Genomic DNA, 9,180 nt, shown 5'->3' with positions numbered 1-9,180 from the left:
AAAAACGCTTGGTGACAGTCCAAATACTTAAGCCAGCGTCTCGTTATTTAGGGGTTGGAGGAGGTTTTCTTTTTTTGAGATGCCATTTCAGGTTCACGCCATTTCATTAGGTCTCACTTCTGATGAACAGGTTTGGCGTTTTTGGGGTCAGCGTCTCATTTTCAGCATTCAAATCGATGCACCGGGTTTGGCTCGTAGGCTCCTAACCCTAGTGATATGTACGTAATTTCAGATGCAAAGACGTTAAAGTGATGAGTGTGAAATGCATGTGTGGGCAGACGCCACCCACCCACCAAAGATACTCTCAGCTGTTTGTGTAAAGCTTTAGAAAATCAAAGTGAGCCTCTACGCACAAAACTCCCCTTTTCTTTGTTGTTTTTTTCCTCTTTACAGGCATGCCTTGAAATAGACCTTACATATCTTTCATTTTATGTGTAGAATCAGGTGGAACTTGAAAAGTTAGGTCATGCATGCCACTGTATTCACAAGGGAAGATCTTTATGCATGTTTTTTTGATAGGATATGACAGAATCTGCATGGTACAGTGGTACACATGCGCAGATCCCTGGCAAAATTTTTCCAACTCGGGTGGACTCATCTTAATCTTCCTGCAAAACCACATATCTCTTCCAATGAAAGACGAATGGCCAAAAATCAGGACATAGGAAACACTTCAACCAGTACGCCTATGTAGGCTGTGATTAAGGAGTCTACTAACAAGAGGCAAGCTGCACCGACATCAATATACTGTATATAGGCCGACATGACTGGGAGACTTGAAAGCCCCACTTCACTGCTCTGAATGTTACGTTGCTACCATTTTTTATTCTTTTATTTTTTTTGAAGTTATATGTCACATTAAAGCTTGGACAAGGTCAGAATATTTTGCTGTGTGCGGTAGCTTCCTATTCAAAAAAGCAACAGCCAATTTTACCCTCACACAACTGTCTCTTTGTTCACATAAAAGTGCATGTGCAAAGACACAGACGCATACGCGCGCACATAAGGCAGAGAAAGTACAAAGAGATGCCGCAGCACAGAGGGTATGAAGTGCTCCGCAATTTCATCCCTCAAGCACATTACTTTTGCCCATTATTAAAAAACAAAACAAAACCATAAAAATAAAGAATTGCATAATTTTGATGATGATAGTTGCAGAGTCAATCCTGAGATTTTTCACTTTTGCCTTTTTGTATTATGCAACAATGCAAGAGGTGCATATAGTTCTGTAACCATCTTAGGAAAGAAATACAGGGATGTTGTAGTCTGTCTGTATGCCGTATCGCACAAATAAAGGAAGGAATGTCAGCAGCGTGTGAGAATCGATCTCCTTCGCGCACCGAGGATGTATTGCTGGGGCTTCAGATAAAAGGTTTGGAAATCATTTGAATGAGTGGTTGTCAGGTTATTACTACGGTTTTCACAAGCCTTCATCGGAGCGCTGACAGAGTGTTCAAAAGTTCTCAATACCCCTATTCCCTTCAATCGAGCCACAATTGGTCTCATCTGCTGTATATGAGGAAGTTTAAAATCTTGTAATAATCAGAGCATTATTAGCGTAAACAGCACCTGCCGAGTAGGAGTAAGAAGAGAGTTTTGTTTTCTCCTGTTTTTGAGTCAGGGAAGGACTCCTGAGTATTAATTTTGTTTTATATGATAGGCAGTTAGAGATTATGTGGGCTGTTAGCATGATTAATTATAATAGCAAAATAAAGATTATTTTGGACTGCAAGTTCGTTGAGCACTTCTTCTCGGTAGAACGGAAAATTGCGTACGGACTTCTTTAGGCTGGTCGTAACAGACTGGAAGGAGGGAATTTATCAGCGGATCGAGAGTGGTGGCGTACTTCGCTGCGATTGGTCAGAAACCGGAGTGGACTTGGCTAATGCGGATAAGCAGAAATGCTAGCGACCACTCTTTGAGCTCCTAGCTAATCTCTCCTGGGTAGAGATCGTCATCCTTAATAACTGGCCTGCATTCGGAAATAGTAAAAAAAAAAAGTTGTCATGCATCTCCTGCAACTCCCACAGTGCTTAGTAGGTGTCACTTATGCTACAACGCGAGGGCCCTGTGACGACTTCCCCGGAGTTTGACACTTGGGTTTCTCATAAAGAATAAATCACCTGGCCAGAACAAATTTTTCTCTTCTAGCAGAGTATGCGACTGTTTCTTTTCGGTTGCTAGTAGATATATTCTTTATGGGGTAGATGTCATTGCTTTTTGCTTTTTGTCTGGATGAACACTTCACGCAAAATCAGCAAGGTGCAACCTCGGCCTCAACCGAACGTAGGTTCTGAACGGGCATCGTACTAATTTTACAAAATCTCATAGATTAAAGATAAAAGTCCTCTAAGCTGTCCGTTTCATTTCTTTTTTTCTCTCCGGCTGATAAATGAAACAAATCTCTTGTTTTATTGGGTTAAAAACAGATCCTCTAGCAATATTGATAGTTAAGTCATCAGACACTTACCACAGCTCTGGGTCGAGTGGCACTAAATGAGAGTCACTTGTACTTTTGCCAACCCATGCGCTCTGAGCTCCTTCTAGGGGGAACCTGAGGCGTTCCTATAGCAGTTGGAATATTTAATGTCCCCCGAGTCTTCTGGGCTTCCTCCGGGTCAGACGTGTCCGGAATACCTCAAACTCAGAGAATTCAGCAGAACGCCCTAATCGGATGCACCCCGCCTCCTCCAACAACGGAGCAGCTTCCGTTCAGCAATTAATTGCTGAAAGAGGAGGATAGGAGCTTAGGTAGGGTAAGGGTATCAGAGCATCTGAGCTCCCGAGCCTATTCCTGCAAAGGAAAGTAATTTCAATGGCTTGTGTCTTCAGCTTCATCCTTCGGGTCACGACCCAGAGCTTGTGACTATAGGTGAGAGTTGGAGCGTATATGAGATGGTAAATCCCGAGCTTCAGATTCCGGCTCAAACCGAGTCCTAAAGGTGGAACAAGTACAGGGAGAATTGCAAAGGAATGGAGTGAATTCACATCGTACAAACAGAAACACGGAAGAAAACACTAAGTGTAACCACGAGAGAGGCAACTGAGGGGCCTGATTCGCCCTGAGCCGCAGCACACTTAAATGCTAATCATAATCAATTAGACACGAGGCTCATTTGCAGTGCTAAATCTCTCATGAACTTAAAATCACTGTGAGCCATGCTGATAGGAGAGACTGTGAATTCATTGAGATGTTCATGGGGTTGCGAGAGTGGTAGAGTCGCACATTAGCACGTAGAAGCGAACTATTAAATCTGCCAATAATTGTGGTAAATGTCAGTGAAAAGGAACGCTTTTCACTCTTTCATTTTGGAAAATAAGACATATTATTGGTGGTATTTCAAAGTGTAATTAGAAGGCTCACAATCTCTTCCTTAGCTGCAACAAAAGAGACCATCATCAGTTGTGTAAATACACTAAGGAGAAGAAAATTTACACCTCTTTGAGGTGTATCTGAATTTAGCTCCACAAATAGAAGGAAAAGCACACATGTTGAGTGCAAAGAACGCACGAAAATAACACCTCACAATGAAAACTCTGCGCGTGACTTTGTGCTGTAAAAAACACAAAACAAACAAAATTAAAAAACAAAATCCCACTTTAGGTTCACAGCCTCCATGCAACGTGTTGCTGTGTTTGTTTCCGGCAGAGCGTGTCTGTGTGTCCACGAATGTGTGAAAGAGGGAAAAGGTTGCTAATAAGAGACTCAACGTGAGGAACGAATGAGGAAGGGGAACTGTAGTTTTTTTAGAGTTTGCAGGAGGTGAAATAAAATGCACAAAACTTTGCTTTAAAGGACGACAAAGATCCTCAGCTGAAAAAACAGCATAACCAGAAAGAAACAAAATATTCTTATATTGAATAAAATCATCTTGTATTAAGACAAAAAATCTGCCAATAGGTGAAGCTGTTTTTGCTTTCTTGAAATTCCTTTTTTTTGCAGTGTAGACATATTCCAAACATTAAGATGCAATCACTGACGTTACGATGGCAGACCACTTGTGATTGAGTTAAGTGTTACAACGTACTGATGGAGACGGAACAGATTTACTGTACAAGTCTTATGAAACCAAATGTTTTAGTTTTTGTTTCATGTGCAGTACACACCAATTAGATATACTATTATGACCACTGACAGGAGAAGTAAATAACATTGAAGATTTTGTGTTGAATTTAGATTTGAACTTTTGGACTTGGCATTCATGTGGATGTTACTTAGACCCATAGGACCCAACAGCCCCCACTAACAACAATCTGTAAGGAGACCTACCACTTAGGAAAGTGGTCATAATGTGTTTTTATCTGTTCAAACAGGACACCTCCCTTAAATACGACGTGGCTGTAGTTCTGTGATTGGAACCATATTCCATTGAAAATGTGAGGGACTTATTGTGGGTATTGTAGAAAGTGATTATGGACTTATGTTAATTCTAGTTTTACAGTATCTGGCTTGTTCCATGAAAGCGGAAACTAATTTCCCTCCTCTCTTATGATGTACAGATACAGTATGGTGTCTAATGTGTCCCAGGAGTGTGTGAAATCTACTCAAAATTTAACTGGGTCAATGGCACTACTTCCAAGTGGACAAGATTACATGCAACTACTCCCCCTGGTAGGTCGGTGCAGTCTTTATCAACTGTCATTAAGTATTACATTCTGAATTTCTATTTCAAATTCAATTATTAGAGTAAAAAAATACTATATAGACAATTGGCACATTTCACTACTACAATGAAGTCATAAGACTGGGAATCCCTTAGTTCTTTGTGCTCATGATAAACTCTCTCTAATTCTCTCTACTTCATCACAAATTGAGAACTTTTATGTCCAGTTGCCCATTAAGCTGAGGGGCACTGAAGGTTGAGTAGGATTTGAATCCCTGCTGGGCCTTTGTCTGACTCTGTACGTGCAGTCTCTGTGTAGCCAGGCCAGCATTACAGTGAAGCGTTAGGATACTTAAGCCCCATCCACATATTGTAACAAGGAACTGGTTGAGGAACTCAGGAAACAGGTGGTGGATTCAAAGTCTTTACTTAAACAGCAGTCCAAAAAATCACGAGGAACAGAAAAAGCACAAAAGCACACTAGGAACAGACTGCAACATTTATGGCATGAGGTACAAAGACGAACTGGCAAAGTAATGAGGCACAGGTGAGATACACCAGGACAAGGCTAACTAACATTCAGGGGCAGCAACCACAAAGGGAGGGAGAGAAGACATCCGAAATGACAGCGACTGACAAAACAAAACTGGAAATGTCCAAAACACAGAGACACATTTGATCATGACCAGGTGCCACCGAGATGGATGTGACACATATAAAGCAGTTTGCCCGAGGCATAGGTTGCCTAGGTAACCTGGTATATATTTCCCACCATAAATATTTAAAAGCGAATCAAGCAGAACATAAATGACACTGCGAGTGCATGGAAAGAGGTGGCGCTTTTTTACCGTCATTGCTTCACTGTTTGATAAAGAAGATAAAGACACCACCACTCCACCTGGGTTCACATGAACCTTCAAGCTCACAATTAGCATAGTGGATTTGGTGGCAGGAAACAAAGTTATGGACAGTGTTTCATTGTGGTAAAAGACTAACCCTAACCCTAGGAACAATAACCCTAGGAACAATAACCCTAGGGTATCTCATGTTTAAGCTTGGATCGACGAGTTCCATGGTATCTCGTCACCACATCACCACCACTTTAGATTAGCCAGGGACAAGGAATAGCTGGCAAGCCAGTGAGTGTAGCAGTGCTGTTTATGTTGGGCTGTTATGTACAGCCAAGAGCCCTGGATATGGAGGAGCCCAAAAGAGTACCAACGGCACAATAAAAAGTCATATTACACTATAGGGTAAAATGTGTGCTGGCCCATTTTGAGCACTCATCAACCAGGCTGTATATCATAACTAAAAGCAGGGAGGAAACTGAGGTTTACTGTGTGCACGAGCTCCTCATTTACAGACTGTAATTATAGTGCATTTTTTTCTCCACACATAAAACATTCAATCGCACTAGTAAAAATATCTGCTTCGGAGTAACAGTTATGTATAGTTAGTGAGACAATTCACTCCTCAAATCTACTGGGTTTCTCACATTTACTAACTTCCACTTGTTAACTGTAAAAAACATGAAAACTTTCACACAACTTTTAGAAGGCGCTACCATGCGTTAATTATAAAACTGAACTTGTGTTTCTGTACTTAATTTTCACACAAGATCTACTGTATCCTGCTAAATGGTTAATCTATGAAAGGGAGCTATGGACGAACAATCTTGGACCCAAAGACACCCACAAACAACATCCTGTTGCGAGACACTACAGGACACACTCAGTAGGTCTAGTCTCTGATGACAGTTTTAGAGGCAAAACGGAGACAGGCACAATATTAGGAGGGTGGTCATAATGTTATACCTGACTGGTGTTTGTCTTTACTCTTTTTCTCATGCTCTGCTATAAAAGTGTGTCAAATCCTTCCTGCTTTTCCTCTCAGATTCATAGTAGGAACCAGGGTGACAAAGCTTCCCCGGGGAGTATATCTCATCAGGTTCCTCTTGACTTGCCTCACCCATGCCCTTGCCCCCATCATGCCTCCATCTATTTTCCTGTGGTCTCCCCAACCAATAAACTTCCTTGGATAAAGACGTGGTATTTGTTTGCAAAGTAATTACTGTAGGGAATGGTAGGGAACTGGGGTCTGCAGTTCCACTTCACATGGTTTCTGTAAAAATGGACCTGCCAAATTGTTGTTGAGATATTTTAAACTGAACCAAAGTGTTGGAACAAAAAGACGTAAACATCCCACGGCATGCTTCGATGGTGGCTACATTACATGTGAAAAAAGAAAATGTAATCTCACTCATCTCCTTCGCTTCTCTAAGAAACCACTCCATAATTTTTACCATGAATCATTTATGCATTTAGATTATGAATGAAAAAAGTAATTACACAGCTTCCCACTGGAGCAAACAAATGCTCTTTCGGATCAGGGGAAGCGCCGTCTTTTCAAAGCATTGTGTAGCTGCTTGTGTCGTGGCACAACTTCCATTTCACGTTTTGTGTTTGAGACACAGAGCTCATGACAGCCATCAATGTGCAGAGTGCTCTCCTTGATCCGGTGCCGGCAGAGCATGAAAAGAGTTACTCCGGTCTGGCACTACGGGATGAGTTCATCCCTCGTACCCTGAAGTGCAACTGGGAATCCTTTTGTGTAATTTGAATAAAAGCCTGTTTGCTGAAACCTCACATTCCTCCCACTGTCCCCGTATCAAAGGCTCTCATGGGGTCTGCTCGGTTATTAGCCAGTGCTCCATATTTGTGAGGTGTCACCAGTAATAAGCAGGTTCCAAGTTACCTCTGCCTGTGTCTGTCAGACACAATATTGAATCCACGTCTCCCACAAGGCTCCACTGGGACGTTCTACCTGCCAGCACCATCAATTAGCCCAACATACAATAACGTCACAGTGAGAAGAGGACTTTTAGGCCCTTGGAGACAGAATTTTCTTCCCCATATCTTGTCACATTGTGCACACCTCTTGAAGAAGGGGAGATGCATATCACAGGCAGTTATTTCATAGAGAATGAATTGCCGTGTATTGGATGTATTGAAGTCCATGTTTTAAATTGTACAACTCGTACAGTTTAAAAGTATATAAGCAACAGAAAAGACTGCCAATGACTCCCACGAAGTTTTTGCAGAGTAGTGTATAATCATTTATCACTTTGGAGGAGAAGGGGTGAAAGTCAGTATTAATCAAACGCTTGACTTTTAGCCAGGAGACTGCGGTTGGTGTGACAACTCTGAACAAATACTATTTCATATAGCTGCTTGTTATTGGATATGTTTTCAGCCAATGTTTAGTCGCTGTGGTTTTAAAAGCTGAGTTGATGGAAAAAGACCAAAAAATGACTGTTCACAATGACACAACATGATGAAAATAGAATTCTGTCATTTTCTTGGCTGCAGTCATGAAATTTTACATAAACTCATTCTCACGACCACAGGACAGCGTACAGACCCCTTTATGGCCCACGTCACTGTGACGTCACAATGTTATTTGAGGCGTCTTGCTGTATTTTTTGGGCCCAAAACCGAAAAAGACTAAAAAGACTAATTTGAAGTTTTATCACATACCAGCCACTGCCAGTTGTAGACAACATTGGTTTGCTTTTGGTGATTAAAAGAAAGGATTAGAGTGAGGCAACTCATCAACAACGTGCACATTTCTTATCAGACAAGATTAATATGCAATGCATCATCAGTTTCAGCCTGGATAACCTTATCCGGGATTAGACTAAGTTGTGACTGAAATTACTTAAAGTTCATCATTATATAGGGGACTCCTGTGACAGGTTAATGCTAATGCTAACCACTAGCTAATGCAATGTGTTTCAGGGGTGTCCAAGTTGAAGTTGCAATTATTACTTCACTCTCTACAGTGGTTCCACTTACTTCTTGTTATATATTTGTTGGAGAGGTCTTGATAAAGGGATAAAGAATCCAGACTTCATCCTCTCTGTGTCCTCCTTTGGTCAAATCCTCCATCCAGTGAGTGAGAGTGTAGGGGTCGGTAAACATAGTCCCATCACCGAGAATTTCCCCACTGTGGGATGAATAAAGGCATGTCTTATCTTATCAGGCAGTCAGCTTTTTAAAATAACAGTCACGGTCTCAGAGAGTGAGTGGATTAGTATATTCTATGAAAACTGTATTTTCCTCGTCCATTCATGTCAAAACAGTCCACTGAAACATGCTAACCGCCATTTACAAGCTATAGTGTTTGAGATGTTTTGCCTCCAGCTAAGCACCGCCCCTCAAAAAATGTCACACGTCGCAAATGTTGTTTACAAACTGTGAAGGCGTCTATAGCCATGTAAACGCTGGCAGTTTCACTCACTTTTTAAAACTCCCTGACCTCTGCTTTTGATTTTATAACTCAAAAGGTTTTGAAGTCAATGCCAAAATGTGGTATTGTAAGGATAAAACCAAGATACAATCAGGATAAAATAAGACCAGAACCCAAAAGAAATCTGCTAAAGCTAGAAGAGAGATTGCAGCGACTGGGTTTGATGTGACAGAACTCATTTAGAAGATGGGGGTTCCTGTTGTTCTGAGTGTTGCTTAGACATGTACCACCCACCTAGACCAGACCATTCACCCTCCACCCCGTAGCA

The sequence above is a fragment of the Mugil cephalus genome, chromosome 19 (genome assembly GCF_022458985.1).
Source record: "Mugil cephalus isolate CIBA_MC_2020 chromosome 19, CIBA_Mcephalus_1.1, whole genome shotgun sequence".
Lineage (NCBI taxonomy): Eukaryota > Metazoa > Chordata > Actinopteri > Mugiliformes > Mugilidae > Mugil > Mugil cephalus.
This window is presented reverse-complemented; position numbering follows the sequence as displayed.